Source organism: Lygodium microphyllum, chromosome 8 (assembly GCF_053477565.2).
Source record: "Lygodium microphyllum isolate KBCC chromosome 8, Lygodium_microphyllum_v1.1.10, whole genome shotgun sequence".
NCBI lineage: Eukaryota > Viridiplantae > Streptophyta > Polypodiopsida > Schizaeales > Lygodiaceae > Lygodium > Lygodium microphyllum.
In genome coordinates this window covers 142355221-142376897 of record NC_141142.1, presented here as the reverse complement: position 1 = coordinate 142376897, position 21677 = coordinate 142355221, and the positions used below count along the sequence as shown (strand labels likewise).

Below are 21677 nucleotides of genomic sequence, written 5' to 3'. Positions count from 1 at the left end.
TGGTGAGTCTCCCTCTCTCTTTCTTTTGCTTGTTGAAGTTTAAATCGTTCTCTTTTGCTTGTTTAAGAGAGGAAATGAAAGAGAAGGAGAGGGAGAGGGAGAGAGAGGGAGAGGGAGAGAAAGAGAGGGAGAGGGAGAGGGAGAGGGAGAGGGAGAGGGAGAGAAAGAGAAAGAGAGGGAGAGTGCATTCTCTCTCTCTCTCTCCCTTTTTCTTGTTTAATGTTTAAATCACTTTCTTTTTTGCTTGTTTAGGAGAGGAAATGAGAGAGTAAGAGAGAAAGAGAGGGAGAGGGAGAGGGAGAGAAAGAGAAAGAGAAAGAGAAAGAGAAAGAGAAAGAGAAAGAGAGGGAGGGGGAGGAAATGAGAGAGGGAGAGAAAGAGAAAGAGAGGGAGAAGGAGGGAGAGTGCATTCTCTCTCTCCCTCTCCCTTTTGCTTGTTTAATGTTTAAATCACTTTATTTTTTGCTTGTTTAGGAGAGGAAATGAGAGAGAAAGAGAGTGAGAGGGAGAGGGAGGGGAAGGAAATGAGAGAGGGATAGAAAGAGAAAGAGAGGGAGAGTGCATTGTATCTCTCCCTCTCCCTTTTGCTTGGAGGATGTTTAAATCACTTTATTTTTTGCTTGTTTAGGAAATGAGAGAGAAAGAGAGATAGAGAGGGAGAGGGAGAAAAAGAGAAAGAGAGGTAGAGGGAGAGGGAGGGGAAGGAAATGAGAGAGGGAGAGAAAGAGAACGAGAGGGAGAGGGAGAGGGTGAGAGAGAGTGTGTGCATTCTCTCTCTCACGACGGGTTTGGTTGTTTGTTGTTTGAATCACTTTCTTTTTTGCTTGTTTAGGAGAGAGGGAGAGGGAGGGGAAGGAAATTAGAGAGTAAGAGAGAAAGAGAGGGAGAGGGAGAGGGAGAGGGAGAGAAAGAGAAAGAGAAAGAGAGGGAGAGGGAGAGGGAGAGGGATGAAATGAGAGAGGGAGAGAAAGAGAAAGAGAGGGAGGAGGGAGAGTGCATTCTCTCTCTCCCTCTCCCTTTTGCTTGTTTAATGTTTAAATCACTTTATTTTTTGCTTGTTTGGGAGAGGAAATGAGAGAGAAAGAGAGCGAGGGGGAGAGGGAGGGGAAGGAAATGAGAGAGGGATAGAAAGAGAAAGAGAGAGAGAGAGTGCATTGTATCTCTCCCTCTCCCTTTTGCTTGGAGGATGTTTAAATCACTTTATTTTTTGCTTGGTTAGGAAATGAAAGAGAAAGAGGGATAGAGAGGGAGAGGGAGAAAAAGAGAAGGAGAGGGAGAGGGAGAGGGAGGGGAAGGAAATGAGAGAGGGAGAGAAAGAGAACGAGAGGGAGAGGGAGAGGGTGAGAGAAAGAGAGGGAGAGGGAGAGAGAGGGAGAGAGAGGGAGAGAAAGAGAGGGAGAGGGAGGGGAAGGAAATTTAAGATAATAGACTTATTGATAATGGTATGCAATGTGCTTTGCCATGGGCCACGTACATTGGTAACTCTTTAAGATGGCTTAAATATGGTCAATTCCTTCATAATGTCCAAGTAGGGGATCTAATTGTGATATGCATAATTAGAAATCATGCCAACTAGTCAACGGAAGGACTAAAAGAAAATGATACCCTGGCTAATGGTCATTAAGGTACTTCATCAAAATGAACCCAAAAGTATTGTTATAGAAGAAGAAACCCTTAAATTGAATATAGGATAATTTCTCTCAGGTCTTATGACTATGAGTAGAATTGATTGAAATAAATTTTATTACTATAGTTATTAAATTTCATAGATGGCGCGCATTAATTTTAAAATGGATTACTTATACTCAAAGCTGAGATATAACAAATAATTATCTACCGGGACAAACAAATCCTTGAGCATGATACAAGGCCGAGATATAACATCGGAAAATCTCTCAACTACTATATACAATGCAAGATTTATGGTCAACTTGCAACTAGACGTACATCTCCATAAAGCTATCCATTTAAGCCTCATTTGTTGTAATGTAGATAAGATGGAAAACGAAGAAGGTCTTATTGTTCAAGACCGCGAGATGTATCTTAATCAGCGTGTCCCATGTCCTTGCTCTCAATGCAAGTTGGCAATTAGACGAAAACGCCGATTGTCTATAGAACACGTACGACGATTTGGCAAATTTCAATCTGAGATCATTGATCAGGCGATTGCGGATTTTCAACAAATGGTAATTTGAAGTTAATATTAATCATGCATTGTACTCTCAAGCTAATTGAAAACCATACACAATAAGATTGGGTCTTGTTGGCAAATTTTCTATCCAGGGGGGTGATGTCTCGACCCAAGGGGGAGTGCACCCTTTGCGGCCAATTAGAAGAGTTTGTGGACGTGCGATGGATGGATTGTAGGAGCCAATCGACCACTCGCAAGGCCCATCTATACCTTCAATGCCAGAGGAGACAGACAACCTTCCCGACCTGCCTACAATCTTGGAGCCTGAGATGGAGGCAATGATCGATGCATTGATTCCCATGGATGTTGAGACATCTGACCCGCTTAGAGAGGAAGCATCCATACTATTATATGATGGGTGCCGAGTATCTCGGTTGAAGACATTGCTTGCACTCTTAAGTGTGCAAGCAAAATATGGTTGGAGCAATACGAGTGTGACTGAGTTATTCAGGTACCTTGCACACAGGCTTCATTGATTTTTTTTAAAAATAGTATTATTGCAAACATTTGTGTTTTTTCAAGGTGTTTTATGATTTTTTTCAGGTTATTGAAATATCATATATTGCCACCTGCAAATACCATGCCTGAGTCTCGTGATGATGCACGACATGTTTTACGGAAGCTTGGCATGGACTACAATAACATCCATGCATGTATCAACGACTGCATATTGTTTCGAGATGAATACGAGACTATGGAGACATGTCCAAAGTGTGGTGCTCACAAGTATCGACAGGACTTGCAAGGGCAAACCATCCCTCAAAAAGTTCTCAGACACTTTCTGCTCATCCCCCGCATAAACCACGTGTTTCACACGTCTGCCATGGCAAGCTTGACAACGTGGCATGTGCAGAATAGGTCCACGGATGGAGTTCAACGAATATCAGCGGACTCGCGCGCATGGAGCCACATTGACTCTACCTTCCCAGACTTTGCGCGAGAGCCAAGGAATCTTCGGCTCGGTCTTGCCATGGATGGTGTGAACCCATTCGGTCTGCGCTCGACTTCTTACAGTGTGTGGCCTATAGTGCTTGTCAACTACAACATCCCTCCATGGCTTTCTACGAAGAAAGGACATCTCATCCTTAGCTTGCTCGTCCCGGACCGCTCCAAAGTTAAAAATATGGACGTGTATCTTCGTCCATTAGTCAATGAGCTTAAGATTTTGTGGGAGGAGGGGGTCACGGTGCAAGATATGAGCAGGCGCGATGGTCGGCGGTCAGCCAACATTTGAGCCATTCTCATGTGGACGATGCATGACTTTTCGGGATTGGGAGAGTGCTCAGGTGAGCAGACCTTTGTTCTCGCTAGTAATATCTATATTTTATTTCATTCAATCAAGTATTCACTAGGTCGTGGCTCGCCTTACAGGTCTGGTGACCTCAGGTTATCATGCATGTCCATTGTGTGGGCCACAGTTAGACTCTCGAAGGTCACGAACAATGAAGAAGATGGTATGTCAAGGACACGCCGCTTTCTTGCCGGAGGATCATGAACTCAGGGAAGGTTTTCTTGGATGACCTCCAGCACGTATGAACGCTGCAAGCTAGTATGAGCTGAAAATGGTAAACCCGGAATCACATCCAAATGGAATACAACGGTTCTCAGTTTTCTACGAGTTGCCATATTGGACCCACTTACAGGTCAACCACTTGTTGGATCCCATACATATTTTCAAGAATGTGGGCAGCTTGCTATGGGACCACATCACAGGAAAGAGAGACACTATAGGGTCACAAATGGATTTAAAGGAGGTAGGTAAGATGGAGGCGCTTTGGCCGCAGTTGAGTGCTGAAGGGGGAGTGCAGCTTCCTCGCGCTCCCTGGGTTTTGTCTACCAAAGAAGAGCGCATTGTGAAGCAAGTAATCAAGTCTATCCGCAATCCGACGGGTATGATGCGTTCTCTCAGGTCCGCATTTTCTAAAGATGACCAAATGTTTGGGCTAAAATCCCATGATTGGCATAAGATATGTCAGGTATGTGAACAGAATGGATCATTATTCATAATGCTTTGAAAAGTGACCATTATTCATAATGCTTTCTCATTTGTGGCAGTTTGTCCTACCGATTGCGATCGCGGGATGTCTTACTCCAGAAATCCGCGGGGCCATTTACAAGTTGTCGACTTTGGTGCAATGGATCTCACAGAAAGAGATTAAGACGTCCTCTATTGAATCTGCAAGGCGGGGAGCAATTGAGACGGTCTGTCTCTTTGAGAAATACCTGCCCACTAGCATGCTCATGATACAAGTTCACCTTCTTGTGCATCTTGTGGACGAAGTGGAGATTGCTGGACCTGTCCATACGCGATGGATGTTCTTCCTGGAGCGCTTCATGAAAACCCTGAAAGGCTTTGTGCGACAACGAGCTCGTCCAGAAGGTAGCATGGCGGAAGGTTGGTTGGTGTCAGAGGCGTTAGTGCATATCTCACAATGGCTACCAACGGTGGAACCGGACAATGAAATGCTTTGGACACTGAAGGACGATGATAGGCTGATTGGAGATGTGGTGGTTGGAAATGGGGAGAAAAAAGAATGGATGTCTCAATGGAAGAGAATGTGAATCGCTTTTGTATGTTGCACCATGCCTCCATGGATACGTGGCTCGCCAAGTACCAGATTGCAAGGCAAGATCGAGAGGAAGCGCGAGCTGAATTCCGACGCAGTACGTGTCACCGACTGATTCGATATCCCGAAGGCATGGAGGAGATGCCGCGGTTTATGTCAACACGATGGTTGCATGGAGCCTTGACCGCAGCATCCAGCGAAGGGACAGAGGTCTCAATGGAGGAGTGGGAGTTCTTGAGGGGATGTAGTCTAAAGGTGATGAGGGGTTTAGAATGTGTCATATCTAAATTTGCTTGCTACTTCTAATTTGAGTGTTTCAAATGTGCAGTACAAAATATATAGTGCAGCGTGGTTACGCGGACGGCATTTTCACGTGGAGCCTATTGACAGAATGCGCTCCACAATGGACTGTGGTGTCATGGCAAGGTTTGTGCAAGAGAGCCGGCGACGAGCAACGGATCCGAACACGATTGTGGATGAGATGGAGTATTTTGGAAACTTGCAAAGTATTATTATGGTGGATTACCATAGCTTCTCGATGATACTATTCGAAGTGCAATGGTTCAAAGTGGTACTTGGAGGAGCTGGAGCAACAGTTCGACGAGGTCCATCTGGATTTCTCAAAATAGATTCTGATAAAAAATGGACGGATTTGCGCGACACCTTTGTGTTGCCGGCCCATTGTGACCAGGTGCAAATAGTCATTTGCTTGCTAATTGTAATACGACATGGTTTATGTCACAATGGTTTGAACTCGCTTTGTAAGTGTTTGTGAATAGGTAATCTTCTATCCAAACCCCGACAACCTCGATGGTGGTATGTTATACCTTCAACTCCTCGAGGTGCGAGAGTATATGATCAAAGCGATGTTCCAGGCATAGATGAAAAAAATATGCAAATAGAGGGGTCGATATTACAAGGGGTGGAGGCCACCACAAGCTTGGAGCCCACATCGGCTAACAATGATGGAAATACAGAAGTCGTAGAATTTTTTGAGAACGAGGCAGACTCATTCTTTTGTGGTGACATGTCTATCGATCTTCCAGTGTATGTAGAGTTGTGTCAGGAGATTAACATGGGACCATAGAATACTTCATTCTTCGAGAATTGTATTACTCAATTCGTTGTTTAGATCTCTTATAAAGGTAGATAAGATATGCATTTAAAGAGGGATTTTTAAAAAATGATTTATATTAATGTGCTTTGTATAGTTTAAATTGATTATTCTAACATCATTTTTTATCTGTGCAGGTATCGACATTTTCAGGATGAGTCGAGGGATGAGCGATAAGGAGTTTCAGGACATGATGGCACGCATGTCTCTAGATCAGCTCGCGAGATTCAGAGAGATGGCAGACCAGGAGCTGTCTCATTCTTCGTCAAGGTGCTCTGCTAGATCTGCTTCAACGCGATCAGATGCTTCAGCTTCAAGCAGACGATCTTGACGCTCGCGACTTGGGCCAGAGGGAGGGACCTCGACTGCAAGAGGATCAGGGGGGTGCTGGTGTGGAGAGATGGACGCGGTGTCTCTGTCTCGTCGTTCAGCTAGAGCTGCGTCACCTCTAGGATTTGTCACACCTGTGGGGACGTCGACTCCAGTTACTCCGGCTTTTGCGCAGCCGTCGGCAGATGGCACGTCTTTTGGTGGCACCCCCTTTGGTGGCACCCCTTTGAGTGGCACTCCGGGAGAGGGTACCCCCGTCGGTACATCGGATGTACAGGGGTCTCCTGGATATGCCCAGGAGCGTGGACGGAGATGGGAGAGGGCCCATCTTAGGCAGACTACTAAGGATTATGGATACCTAGTGGATAGTAGGTCAGGAGCCATCATCATGAATGATGAGGGGAGGAGGGTGATGGCTCGCATGAGGAAGTTGTGCCAACAAGTTTTTCGGCACAACGTCCTAGATCATTGGAGGAACATACCAGAGGGGAGCAAGGACTACATAGTAGCATCCTTGCACGAGGAGTTTCCGGTGCTAGACGCAGTAGATAGATTCTCTACGAGCTTGATGATGGATTGCATGCGTGCATACATGTCACATAGATGATCCGACGCATGCAAGGCAATCAAGAGTGGGGCTCCAAAGCCCGAGTGGTTAGATGCAGACGATTGGCACCAACTGAGGGAGGAGGCTACAAATTCGCCAAGACGCTGGAGTCAGCGGGAGGCGGCGAGGGCACGAATCGAGGCCGGATCGGTGCATCATCTTGGGAGTGGTGGCCACAGGACATATTTGGAGGACTTTGTAAGTTTCTCTTTTGTTTTGCTTATTTGTTTTTTTGAGATATTCTTTGTACTGACAATCATGTTTCTAACAGTTAGCATTTTGTTTTCTTTGCAGCACTCCATTACAAATCACAATCCGCAAGGCCTTGAGACTCGATATGCAGAGAGGCACGGTCTCAGGGCATTGATTGACCGATTGTATAGACGCGGCAGCCTTGTAAGTCACTCATCTTTCTTGTCCATAGTTACAATGAGATATTTGAATGCATTATTGTATGGTGGATTGATATGTTGTTTTTTTTTCTGTAGAATCCCTTTGATGCTCCTTTGCGGCGAGAAGAGCTTTTGGGAGATGAGGATTTATAGCTCGCCCTTGGATCCTTGAAGCTCACACACCTTTAGTTTTTAGTCGCCTGATCTATGTAGACATTTTTTATGTATTAGTGATATCGTTTCATGATTGTACCAATCATATTTTATGCAATCATGTATTTATTTCATGTATCAGTTTTATGGTTTTAGTATACATTCTTTTTGTTTGCAAGCGCTTTGTATGCAACAGTGCTGAAACTATTTTGTATGGCTCTCATACAGCACACAGTGCACAAATTTTTTTTTCTCTGTTACCATCGCTATTTGCGTCGCAAATTTACTGCTCGCGTCGCTATTGGCGTTGCTATGAGCGTCGCATTCTCTGTAACCGTCGCTATATGCGTCGCATTTGCGATACATATAGCGATGCAAATAGCGACGATCCTATGGCGTCGTCAATAACGACACTTTTTGCGACGACAGGGGCAAATTTTGTTGTTTGTATTTTCATCGCTTTAAATGTCGCTATAAGGTCTATATCTTGTAGTGTTGATTAGAGAAAAAGTCATTGATGGAGAGATTGACTTGGTCCATGTGAGAACAAATGACCAAGTTGCTGATATCTTTACCAAAGCATTAGGTAAAGATAAGTTTGAGTACTTCAGGAGTGCACTTGGAGTCTTATGTGTGCAAGCTCATTCTGAGCTTGAGGGGGAGTGTTGATAAATACGATATATCCTAAGTCATATCCTATGGATGTATGTATCTAAAATAGAAGCATATGTAAAGTGCCCTTAAGTTTGGGGTATCTATCTTTTGAGGATACCACTTGTGGTAGTGGAATTTTGGAGAAATAGACAAGAAAGAATTAAGAAGAAGAATATGAACATGAAGAGAGCTTGAGTCTCCATATCCCATGCCATCCACTCTCCGTTGCAAATCTCTCCCCCTCTCTTTTTAGAAAACATGAATGAGGACATATATAAGTTGCACAAACAATTAATTTTGTGCATTTCAAAACCTAGGTAGTGCATTTGCTCCAAACCCTCTCAACGTTTAAAATAATTTTTTTCTCCTTAAGTAGGTCAAACCACCCTATTTGATACAAATGGGAGAGATGTTGAAATGAACGTGAAAGTCTGGATAGAGACAATGGAAGACTATTTTCTAGCTATGACATTAGTCCTACAAAGAAAGACATGATTTCCAAGCCTAACCTGCTAAGAAAAGCGTGATTGTGGTGGAAATAGTGGCAAAGGGATCAAGGGATATTTGAACTAGCCACCACTTGGCTCGGGGAGTCCACCTTATTGAATATGTAAGATACCACATGAGTTCAAAGTAAAGGATATTTTATTTAGTAAAGTTTACACTATTGACATGCCCCATTTGGAGCAGCCTATCAAAATTTATGACCCGTTTACCTCAGCAGGCTGGTCATGGACAACATGTTGTCCCTAGTCTTTACTCACCCATTTTTCATTGTAAAAGGGCTCAGAGTAGTACTCTACAACCCTCCCTTAGCCTACCCATTACTCCCCTTAAGCTCTCTTTGTTTTTGAGGTCAAAAACCTTTAGGGTAGGGATGGATTGTAACAAGTGGGATACATACAAACTAGGGGTTAGATACCCAATCACATTGACCGGGGTATATAAAGTATAAGAGTCCCTGATTAGGGTAACTAGTTATTATCAAGAACATACTCTTCACCTTCATCTTTAGCTTCCATGGCTTCCTCCTCCCTTCTCCCCTCTTTTCTATCTCTCTCTCACTACAAGATATAGACATTATAGCGACGTTTAAAGTGACGAAAATACAAACAACAAAATTTACCCCCGTCGTCGCAAAAAGCATCGTTATTGACGACGCCATAGAATCCTCACTATTTGCGTCGCATTTAGCAACGCAAATAGCGACGGTTACAGAGAATTTGCGACGCTCATAGCGACGCCAATAGCAACGCGAGCAGTAAATTTGCGACGCAAATAGCAATGGTAATAGAGAAAAAAAAAATTTGTGGCAGGGCAGTATATAGCACTGTGTGCTGTATGAGAGCCATACAAAATAGTTTCTGCACTGCTGCATACAAAGCGCTTGCAAATAAAAAAGAATGTATACTGAAATCATAAAATTGTTACATGAAATAAATACATGATCGCATAAAATGCGATTGGTACAATCATGAAACGATATCATTAATACATAGAAAATGTCTACATAGATCAGGCGACCAAAAACTAAAGGTGTGTGAGCTCCAAGGATCCAAGGGCGAGCTACAAATCCTCGTCTCCCAAAAGCTCTTCCCGCCGCAAAGGAGCACCAAAGGGATTCTGCAGAAAAAGAAACAACATATCAATCCACCATACAATAATGCATTCAAATATCTCATTGTAACTATGGACAAGAAAGATGAGTGACTTACAGGGCCGCCGCGTCTATACAATCGGTCGATCAATGCTCTGAGACCATGTCTCTCTGCATATCGAGTCTCAAGGCCTTGCGGATCACGATTTGTAATGAAGTGCTGCAAAGAAAACAAAATGCTAACTGTTAGAAACATGATTGTCAGTACAAAGAATATCTCAAAAAAATAAATAAGCAAAACAAAAGAGAAACTTACAAAGTCCTCCAAATATGTCCTATGGCCACCACTCCCAAGTTGATGCACCGATCCGGCCTCGATTCGTGCCCTCGCCGCCTCCCGCTGCTGACTCCAACGTCCTGGCAAATTTGTAGCCTCCTCCCTCAGTCGGCGTCAGTCGTCTACATCTAACCACTCGGGCTTTGCAGCCCCACTCTGGATTTCCTTGCGTGCGTCGCATCATCTATGTGGCATGTATGTACACATGCAATCCATCATCCAGCACGTAGAGAATCTATCTACTGCGGCTGGCACCGGGAACGCCTCGTGCAAGGATGCTACTATGTAGTCCTTGCTCCCCTCTGGTATGTTCCTCCAATGATCCAGGACGTTGTGCCGAAAAACTTGTTGGCACAACTCCCTCATGCGAGCCATCACCCTCCTCCCCTCATCATTCATAATGATGGCTCCTGACCTACTATCCACTAGGTATCCATAATCCCTAGGAGTTTGCCTAAGATGCGCCCTCTCCCATCTCCGTCCATGCTCCTGGGCATATCCAGGAGACCCCTGTACATCCGGTGTACCGACGGGGGTACCCTCTCCCGGAGTGCCACTCAAAGGGGTGCCACCAAAGGGGGTGCCACCAAAAGGAGTGCCACCAAAAGGCGTGCCATCTGCCGACGGCTGCGCAAAAGCCGGAGTAACTGGAGTCCACGTCCCCACAGGTGTGACAAATCCTGGAGGTGATGCAGCTCTAGCTGAACGACGAGATGGAGACACCGCGTCCGTGTCTCCACAGCAGCACCCCCCTGATCCTCCTACAGTCGCAGTCCCTCCCTCTGGCCCAAGTTGCGAGCGTCGAGATTGTCTGCTCGAAGCTGAAGCATCTGATCGCGCTGAAGCAGATCAAGCAGAGCGCCCTGACGAAGAATGAGACAGCTCTTGGTCTGCCATCTCTCTGAATCTCGCGAGCTGATCTAGAGACATGTGTGCCATCATGTCTTGAAACTCCTCATCGCTCATCCCTCGACTCATCCTGAAAATGTTGATACCTACACAGATAAAAAATGATGTTAGAATAATCAATTTAAACTATACAAAGCACATTAATATAAATCATTTTTGAAAAATCTCTCTTTAAATGCATATCTTATCTACCTTTATAAGAGATCTAAACAACGAATTGAGTAATACAATTCTCGAAGAATGAAGTATTCTATGGTCCCATGTTAATCTCCTAACACAACTCTGCATACACTGGAAGGTCGATAGACATGTCACCACAAAAGAACGAGTCTACCTCCTTCTCAAAAAATTCTACGATTTCTGTATTTCCATCATTGTTAGCCGATGCGGGCTCCAAGCTTGCGGTGGCCTCCACTCCTTGTAATATTGACCCCTCTATTTGCATATTTTATTCATCTATGCCTGGAACATCACTTTGATCATATACTCTCGCACCTCGAGGAGTTGAAGATATAACATACCACCATCGAGGTTGTCGGGGGTTTGGATAGAAGATTACCTATTCACAAACACTTGCAAAGCGAGTTCAAACCATTGTGACATAAACCATGTCGTATTACAATTAGCAAGCAAATGACTATTTGCACCTGGTCACAATGGGCCGGCAACACAAAGGTGTCATGCAAATCCGTCCATTTTTTATCGGAATCTATTTCGAGAAATCTTGATGCACCTCGTCAAACTGTTGCTCCAGCTCCTCCAAGTATCACTTTGAACCACTGCAGTTCGAATAGTATCATCGAGAAGCTACGGTAATCCACCATAATAATACTTTGCAAGTTCCCAAAATACTCCATCTCATCCACAACCGTGTTCGGATCCGTTGCTCGTCACCGGCTCTCTTACACAAACCTTGCCATGACACCACAGTCCATTGTGGAGCGCATTTTGTCAATATGCTCCACGCGAAAATGTTGTCCGCGCGACCACGTTGCACTATATATTTTGTACTGCACATTTGAAACACTCAAATTAGATGTAGCAAGCAAATTTAGATACGACACATTCTAAACCCCTCATCGCCTTTGGACTACATCCCCTCGAGAACTCCCACTCCTCCATTGAGACCTCTGTCCCTTCGTTGGATGCTGCGATCAAGGCTCCATGCAACCATCGTGTTGACATAAACCGCAGCATCTCCTCCATGCCTTCGGGATATCGAATCAATCGGTGACGCGTACTGCGTCGGAATTCAGCTCGCGCTTCCTCTCGATCTTGCCTTGCAATCTGGTACTTGGCGAGCCACGTCTCCATGGAGGCATGGTGCAACATACAAAAGCAATTCACCTTTTCTTCCATTGAGGCATCCATTCTTTTTTCTACCCCATTTCCAACCACCACATCTCCAGTCATCCTATCATCATCCTTCAGCGTCCAAAGCATTTCATTGTCCGGTTCCACCGTTGGTAGCCATTGTGAGATATGCACTAACGCCTCTGACACCAACCATCCTTCCGCCATGCTACCTTCTGGACGAGCTCGTTGTCGCACAAAGCCTTTCAGGGTTTTCATGAAGCGCTCCAGGAAGAACATCCATCGCGTATGGATAGGTCCAGCAATCTCCACTTCGTCCACAAGATGCACAAGAAGGTGAACTTGTATCGTGAGCATGCTAGTGGGCAGGTATTTCTCAAAGAGACAGACCGTCTCAACTGCTCCCCGCCTTGCGGATTTAATAGAGGACATCTTAATCTCTTTCTGTGAGATCCATTGCACCAAAGTCGACAACTTGTAAATGGCCCCACGGATTTCTGGAGTAAGGCATCCCGCGATCGCAATCGGTAGGACAAACTGCCACAAATGAGAAAGCATTATGAATAATGGTCACTTTTCAAAGCATTATGAATAATGATCCATTCTATTCACATACCTGGCATATCTTATGCCAATCATGGGATTTTAGCCCGGACATTTGATCATCTTTAGAAAATGCGGACATGAGAAAACGCATCATACCCGTTGGAGTGCGGATAGACTTGATTACTTGCTTCACAATGCGCTCTTCTTTGGTAGACAAAACCTAGGGAGCGCGAGGAAGCTGCACTCCCCCTTCAGCACTCGACTGCGACCAAAGCGCCTCCATCTTACCTACCTCCTTTAAATCCATTCGTGACCCTATAGTGTCTCTCTTTCCTGTGATGTGGTCCCATAGCAAGCTGCCCATATTCTTGAAAATATGCATGGGATCCAACAAGTGGTTGACCTGTAAGTGGGTCCACTATGGCAACTCGTAGAAAATTGAGAACCGTTGCATTCCATTTGGATGTGATTCCGGGTTTACCATTTTCAGCTCATACCAGCTTGCAGCGTTCATACGTGCTGGAGGTCATCCAAGAAAACCTTTCCTGAGTTCATTATCCTCCGGCAAGAAAGTGGCGTGTCCTTGATATACCATCTTCTTCATGGTTCGTGACCTTCCGGAGTCTAACTGTGGCCCACACAATGGACATGCATGATAACTTGAGGTAACCAGACACGTAAGGCGAGCCACAACCTAGTGAATACTTGATTGAATGAAATAAAATATAGATATTACCAGTGAGAACAAAGGTCTGCTCACCTGAGCACTCTTCCAATCCCGGAAAGTCATGCATCGTCCACATGAGAATGGCTCGAATGTTGGCTGACCGCCGACCATCACGCCTGCTCATATCTTGCACCGTGACCCCCTCCTCCCACAAAATCTTAAGCTCATCGACTAATGGACGAAGATACACGTCCATATTTTTAACTTTGTAGTGGCCCGGGACGAGCAAGCTAAGGATGAGATGTCCTTTCTTGGTAGAAAGCCATGGAGGGATGTTGTAGTTGACAAGCACTATAGGCCACACACTGTAAGAAGTCGAGCGTAGACCGAATGGGTTCACACCATCCATGGCGAGAGCGAGCCGAAGATTCCTTGGCTCTCGCGCAAAGCCTGGGAAGGTAGAGTCAATGTGGCTCCATGCGCGCGAGTCCGCTGATATTCGTTGAACTCCATCCGTGGACCTATTCTGCACATGCCACGTTGTCAAGCTTGCCATGGCAGACGTGCGAAACATGTGGTTTATGCGGGGGATGAGCGAAAAGTGTCTGAGAACTTTTTGAGGGATGGTTTGCCCTTGCAAGTCCTGCTGATACCTGTGAGCACCACACTTTGGACATGTCTCCATAGTCTCGTATTCATCTCGAAACAATATGCAGTCGTTGATACATGCATGGATGTTATTGTAGTCCATGCCAAGCTTCCGTAAAACATGTCGTGCATCATCACGAGACTCAGACATGGTATTTGCAGGTGACAATATATGATATTTCAATAACCTGAAAAAATCATAAAACACCTTGAAAAAACACAAATGTTTGCAATAATACTATTTTAAAAAAAATCAATGAAGCCTGTGTGCAAGGTACCTGAATAACTCAGTCACACTCGTATCGCTCCAACCATATTTTGCTTGCACACTTAAGAGTGCAAGCAATGTCTTCAACCGAGATACTCGGCACCCATCATATAATGGTATGGATGCTTCCTCTCTAAGTGGGTCAGATGTCTCAACATCCATGGGAATCAATGCATCGATCATTGCCTCCATCTCAGGCTCCAAGATTGTAGGCAGGTCGAGAAGGTTGTCTGTCTCCTCTGGCATTGACGGTATAGATGGGCCTTGCAAGTGGTCGATTGGCTCCTGCAATACATCCATCGCACGTCCACGAACTCTTCTAATTGGCCGCAAAGGGTGCACTCCCCCTTGGGTCGAGACATCACCCCCCTAGATAGAAAATTTGCCAACAAGACCCAATCTTATTGTGTATGGTTTTCAATTAGCTTGAGAGTACAATGCATGATTAATATTAACTTCAAATTACCATTTGCTGAAAATCCGCAATCGCCTGATCAATGATCTCAGATTGAAACTCGCCAAATCGTCGTACGTGTTCTATAGACAATCGGTGTTTTCATCTAATTGCCAACTTGCATTGAGAGCAAGGACGTGGGACACGCTAATTAAGATACGTCTCGCGGTCTTGAACAATAAGACCTTCTTCATTTTCCATCTTATCTACATTATAGCAAATGAGGCTTAAATGGATAGCTTTATGGAGATGTACGTCTAGTTGCAAGTTGACCATAAATCTTGCATTGTATATAGTAGTTGAGAGATTTTCCGATGTTATATCTCGGCCTTGTATCATGCTCAAGGATTTGTTTGTCCCGGTAGATAATTATTTGTTATATCTCGGCTTTGAGTATAAGTAATCCATTTTAAAATTAATGCACGCCATCTATGAAATTTAATAACTATAGTAATAAAATTTATTTCAATCAATTCTACTCATAGTCATAAGACCTGAGAGAAATTATCCTATATTCAATTTAAGGGTTTCTTCTTCTATAACAATACTTTTGGGTTCATTTTGATGAAGTACCTTAATGACCATTAGCCAGGGTATCATTTTCTTTTAGTCCTTCCGTTGACTAGTTGGCATGATTTCTAATTATGCATATCACAATTAGATCCCCTACTTGGACATTATGAAGGAATTGACCATATTTAAGCCATCTTAAAGGGTTACCAATGTACGTGGCCCATGGTAAAGCACATTGCATACCATTAGCAATAAGTCTATTATCTTAAATTTCCTTCCCCTCCCTCTCCCTCTCTTTCTCTCCCTCTCTCTCCCTCTCCCTCTCTTTCTCTCTTTCTCTCACCCTCTCCCTCTCCCTCTCCCTCTCGTTCTCTTTCTCTCCCTCTCTCATTTCCTTCCCCTCCCTCTCCCTCTCCCTCTCCTTCTCTTTTTCTCCCTCTCCCTCTCTATCCCTCTTTCTCTCTCATTTCCTAACCAAGCAAAAAATTAAGAGATTTTAACATCCTCCAAGCAAAAGGGAGAGGGAGAGATACAATGCACACTCTCTCTCTTTCTCTTTCTATCCCTCTCTCATTTCCTTCCCCTCCCTCTCCCCCTCCCTCTCTTTCTCTCTCATTTCCTCTCCTAAACAAGCAAAAAATAAAATGATTTAAACATTAAACAAGCAAAAGGGAGAGGGAGAGAGAGAATGCACTCTCCCTCCTTCTCCCTCTCTTTCTCTTTCTCTCCCTCTCTCATTTCCTCCCCCTCCCTCTCCCTCTCTTTCTCTTTCTCTCTTACTCTCTCATTTCCTTCCCCTCCCTCTCCCTCTCTCCTAAACAAGCAAAAAAGAAAGTGATTCAAACAACAAACAACCAAACCCGTTGTGAGAGAGAGAATGCACACACTCTCTCTCAGCCTCTCCCTCTCCCTCTCGTTCTCTTTCTCTCCCTCTCTCATTTCCTTCCCCTCCCTCTCCCTCTCCCTGTCTTTCTCTTTTTCTCCCTCTCCCTCTCTATCTCTTTTTCTCTCTCATTTCCTAAACAAGCAAAAAATAAAGTGATTTAAACATCCTCCAAGCAAAAGGGAGAGGGAGAGATACAATGCACTCTCCCTCTCTTTCTCTTTCTATCCCTCTCTCATTTCCTTCCCCTCCCTCTCCCTCTCGCTCTCTTTCTCTCTCATTTCCTCTCCTAAACAAGCAAAAAATAAAGTGATTTAAACATTAAACAAGCAAAAGGGAGAGGGAGAGAGAGAATGCACTCTCCCTCCTTCTCCCTCTCTTTCTCTTTCTCTCCCTCTCTCATTTCCTCCCCGTCCCTCTCCCTCTCTTTCTCTCCCTCTCCCTCTCCCTCTCCCTCTCTTTCTCTTTCTCTTTCTCTCTTACTCTCTCGTTTCCTCTCCTAAACAAGCAAAAAAGAAAGTGATTTAAACATTAGACAAGCAAAAGGGAGAGAGAGAGAGAGAATGCACTCTCCCTCTCTTTCTCTTTCTCTCCCTCTCCCTCTCCCTCTCCCTCTCCCTCTCCCTCTCCCTCTCCCTCTCTTTCTCTCCCTCTCTCCCCCTCTCCCTCTCCTTCTCTTTCATTTCCTCTCTTAAACAAGCAAAAGAGAACGATTTAAACCTTCAACAAGCAAAAGAAAGAGAGAGGGAGACTCACCAATGAGATATGGCGAGTGTGGGGCGACTTCTCTTTGCAATGAGGGCTCCTCCTCTCCTTCGCGAACAACAGCGGCGGCAGCAAGTCTTCTTCCTCTTCTTCTCTCACAAAGCCTTCGCTCTCTCCCTCGCTCTTGCTCTCAAAAGTCGAAGCAAAAGAAATGAAAACGGCGCTCGGGTTTCGGTCGCGCTTTTTTTCCTGCAGCGTCGCTATTTGCATCGGAAATGCAATGCATATAGCGACGCTGATATCTGCCGTCGCTAATTGGCGTCGCTAATTGCCCAATTCCTTGTAGTGTCTCCTCTTCTAGTATTCTTTCCTCTCCCCTCTTTTCTGTCTTTGTCTCCTCTTCTAGTATTCTTTCCTCTTCTTCTTTCTCTCTTTCTCTCTCTTTAGCTCCTCTCCTCTCTCCTCTCAGCTTCATTCATTACAACTTATATATGTGTTCATACTAAGATTACATAAATAAATGCTATGCTAATGGGATTTAATCAAGGAAGTTGTTTTCTATATTACATTAACTGTGCTAGGTAGTTAGGTAACTAAGAGCCTCCATTTCAGAAAGGAAAAGAGAAGACCCTCGACAAATCCACCATCCTATGGTAGGGTGGTCTCGGTAAATTGGGATATTTTCCACAAATGTTAGATCAATACACTAGGAGGAGCCACATCCTAGGGAAAATTTTAGAGCCCAACCTTGTGTTGTTTTAGGGGACCGAGGTGAGACTATGCCTCATGGACAAAAAAGGTTGATGCATTAGCTCGCCCTCATTTCTCTCTTTGAACCAAGTGTGACGCTAGTCCTCTTTGGTTTTGGATGAGTCACATAAGCATAAGCAATCACCCATAACCGTCGCTAGGTAAATCGTTAGGGAGCCATAGTACTATTTCAGTGGCCTTAAATTCAGGTTCATCCTCGTGGGAATCGGGCAAACCTTCCCTTGCAACATAAGAGTTGAACAATCGTAGACAGCAAAGTCCATGACATTCCAAGGGAATTCAAAAGACCATTGCCTAGAATGACCTCCTGATGGACTACTGAAGCATGATGTCAAAGGACCATTTGATAGGCATCTTACAACATAGGATCAAAGAGCAATAGAAGCACTGCTCAACAAGTGATAAAAGCACTGCTCACATTCACTTGTTGGAAAAGCTTGGCATGCTATTTAGATAACTTTTTCTACATTTAAAGTGAACCATAGCTATTATTCAGTACTATGCTAATAAGGTAAGTGTTCTTATTATGGCTAGTGCTAAAAACCTTATAATATTGGGAGCAAAACACGATCTCCAATTGCCCTCTCTGTGTGGGAAGCTTTGTTTGATATTCCAAGTCCATATCAATTCGAGACTCCAATATTTGAAGTTTCAACTTCATTGTTAGATTGCTTATATAAGCTATTCACATGCCAATACATCATCATTATTTTAATATGAATGTTGACTCAAATATTGGCTAGGCTTGCCAAAATGAAGAGCTTTGTGCCCAGATGAATAATCGATTACTTCTAGTATAATGGAAGTGATCATGTGAGTGTTGTTAAAGGTGTTCATATTTACTATACTTACATTTTTAAGCATATGACACATGATGCTATAGATTGATGGTAAAAAGGTGCGTGTGCGTACATTTGTTTGGGGTTTTTTTTTGGGGGGGGGGGGGGGGGGGGGGAGGGGTGTTAGGTACAATGCCATGCCCTCCTTTTGTCCATATATTATGACATAGCTATCAAATCATTGATATTATTATCTAAGATTACTCAACAAAGCATAGCAAAGCCTACATAAAGGTGACAGGAAACATAAGGAACACTTAGGACATGTAGACCATCATCGAAGATTGTCTAACTTCTATGCATGCTATTGACCAATACTCTCTCTAATAGAGGGTCCTAATTGTTAGCATCAATATCTACCATGAACTTACAAGGCTTGTCAACAATCCCCTAAGATGCAACATAGATGTAGCAAGAGACGTAAGGAACACTAAGAAATGGGGCCCACCATTGAGGACCAACACACAAATTTTGTTCATGCTATTGACCAACAAGACTTGCCCCTCTAGTAGAGGATCCCCATTGTTAGAATTAAAATATATAACAAAGTCATTAATATCTATAATGAAGATTGAAGTAGTTGTAGCGAAATCATTAGTAAGCGTGAATATATATATATATATATATAAGGTTTGAAAAAATCCAACGCTAAAAACTGATTAGGTTTAAAAAAAATTCTATTTTTACTTTTTATACCAAACTCACTTCAACCCTTTCACGATACACACACAGCTCCAGTTGGTGGTGGTGGTCTACCTCGAAACTCCGAACCTTTGGAGTCGAGGCAAGATATCATGCCAAGCATGAGTCACCAATACAACCACTGCCATCGTTCCAAGCTAAATCGACAACAGTCAATCACTACTAATTATTGTTGATCGATCAATCACTGTGAAAAAAATTGGTAAGTAGATCAAAAATCATTATTGATCAATCAATCCTTATTAATCACCATTGTGAATCGATATCGATCTTCCGTCCAAGCTGTGCAATTACCACCAACTCCCTCACGCCATACCGCACTTCGTTGTGGCCGTATGCACTCACACTCTTTGTCGCAAACCCCACGTGCCTTAACAACCATCGCTCACGTCGCGTCATTTTATATTGCTGTGACGGGAGGAAGGGAAACAATCTAGTAACTCTGCATGTATAACTAGAGGAGTACGATCAACAGTCATGGTTCTGAACCACGCATCCCTCTCCTCCACCAATATTCTTGCCTGATCACATCTCAAAAATTACATTGAGCCGCCTATTGCACTTAACCAAACAAGATTGATACCGAATGGCAGTAGAGCTGTGAAAGGCAAATTACCACTAATTACAAAAGCTTTTAACAGCCAACACACACCATTCAAGCAGCAACACATGCTTCAGTGTTGGATCATCATGATGATTATGTTGCATACTATGCTGCAGTAGGTACTGTCGATCACCATGATGATACGTATATATATATATATATATACATTTGTGAAATATGAGCAGGACGAGGAGGCGAGCAGCCAGCTCTCATTTGTTGGCATCGTCTGTTATAATAGGGGCATCATCGTGAGGTGCGGTACTTCGACTCGTCGATCTCGATGCCTTGCTCTTCCGCAGCCTCGGCGCCCGACTGCTGGCCTGTGCGAGCCAGGCCCCCTTTCTTGCCCATCTCATGGTAACCCTCTTTCCCGATTTGCTCCGCGCGAGTCTGCCCTCCTTTCCTCGCACCCTCGCGAATACGTTCCTGCAACAAAACCCCCAAGCCAATCAATATAACGTCTCCACCATTAACCAAACCCCACCAACACAGACCAACGATAGATGCTGCATTCCTTTATCAGAACATGCAGACTTCTTCATATTAAACATACTGAGTTGCTCTTCTAGCATATATGCTTAAATACGCCCATGAATGTATTATATGCTTCAGGCGTGATTAATGTTGACGGATCACCTTCGACTCTGCGGATGAGTAGGCTAGACCCTGCTTGTCCGGATCATCGGAGGGCAGGCTCGTGCCTGATAGATTGGGTAGCGACATCTTCCAAATCTTCTCTTCTTCTTCTTTGATGACCTGAGAGGGAGAGTACTCTTTCCGCTCGATCGGGGGGAGAGTCCAAACTACTAGAGGATGACTGCAGCCTCTGATTGTCTTCCTGATCCTTAATTAGACGTGCACATGAGATCGTTATCGTCCGATTCACGAGCTTTCCCACTACACTTGTCTACTCTCGTGGCAACTCGCCCACGTCTTGGCTCTCACACGTCTCGCTCCAACGCATGTACGTCACCTTCCTCATAAGAGTGGACCAACGAGGTTAATTTGTAAATTGTGAGCATGACTTAGGCCACTTTGAGACCCGTGCACATGGATGGGTCTCAAAGGAACGTTTGGATGATTTATCGAATGTCACATTGATTGCCTTTCGGTGGCAAAAAGTTTGCCCACATGTTGTTAAATGCGGGTGGTCTAAATGAGGTAGACGATAGGCAAAATTGAGATTTAAATTGCCAGATAGCCATTAAGAAGGTGACCTCACTTGGCCAACAATAATTTTATGCGCATATAATTTTGATTGATATTAATAAAGAAAGTCTGAAACCATGCATGGTCGGACAATCTCATGTAGACTTGTCCATGTGGCAAAGTGTAAAATAGGCCTAATTTAATACATAGATGGGTATATTTGACTTCAAACCTAAGCATAATGGATTCCAAGAAATCATGATAGTTCAAATATACACTTTATTTTATACCTAAGTGGTTCTAATGTGGTGGCTGAGAGGATTTTGCTTGTCTAGTGCAGCTCTATTTCCTTTATTATGCATTTCCTCTCATCATGCATCATATTTTAGGATGGGTTCCTCGACGAGTATTTGACTTGCATGTGGATGTCACTTGGCTAGTGGAAGTTACACATGTAATAGACTTGTGCATGTCATATCTAGGGTCTAATCACCCTTATCCCCTTTGTAATTGAAACTTGGGCAAGCCATCCACAATCTATTTTGACTACATGTCTTTTAGCCACCACCACTGCACATTCACATGACCAATTCTCTTATGTCAAATTTTAATATCAGCCACAACACCTAAACCTTGTGCAAAAATGGTAGCATTCATTTCACAAAGACTTACATCAAGAGTAAACAATCTACCAGCATGTTTCCCTTTTGCAATCAACATGCAATCATTTTTTAGATCTTCTATATAAAAACCATTAGATGTG

General features: G+C 43.9%; 1 pseudogene; it reads right to left on the bottom strand.

Annotated features, from left to right (window-relative positions):
- Positions 1-20008: 20008 nt before the first annotated feature.
- Positions 20009-20488, bottom strand: LOC148032952 (embryonic abundant protein 1 pseudogene; annotated as a pseudogene).
- Positions 20489-21677: the final 1189 nt, after the last annotated feature.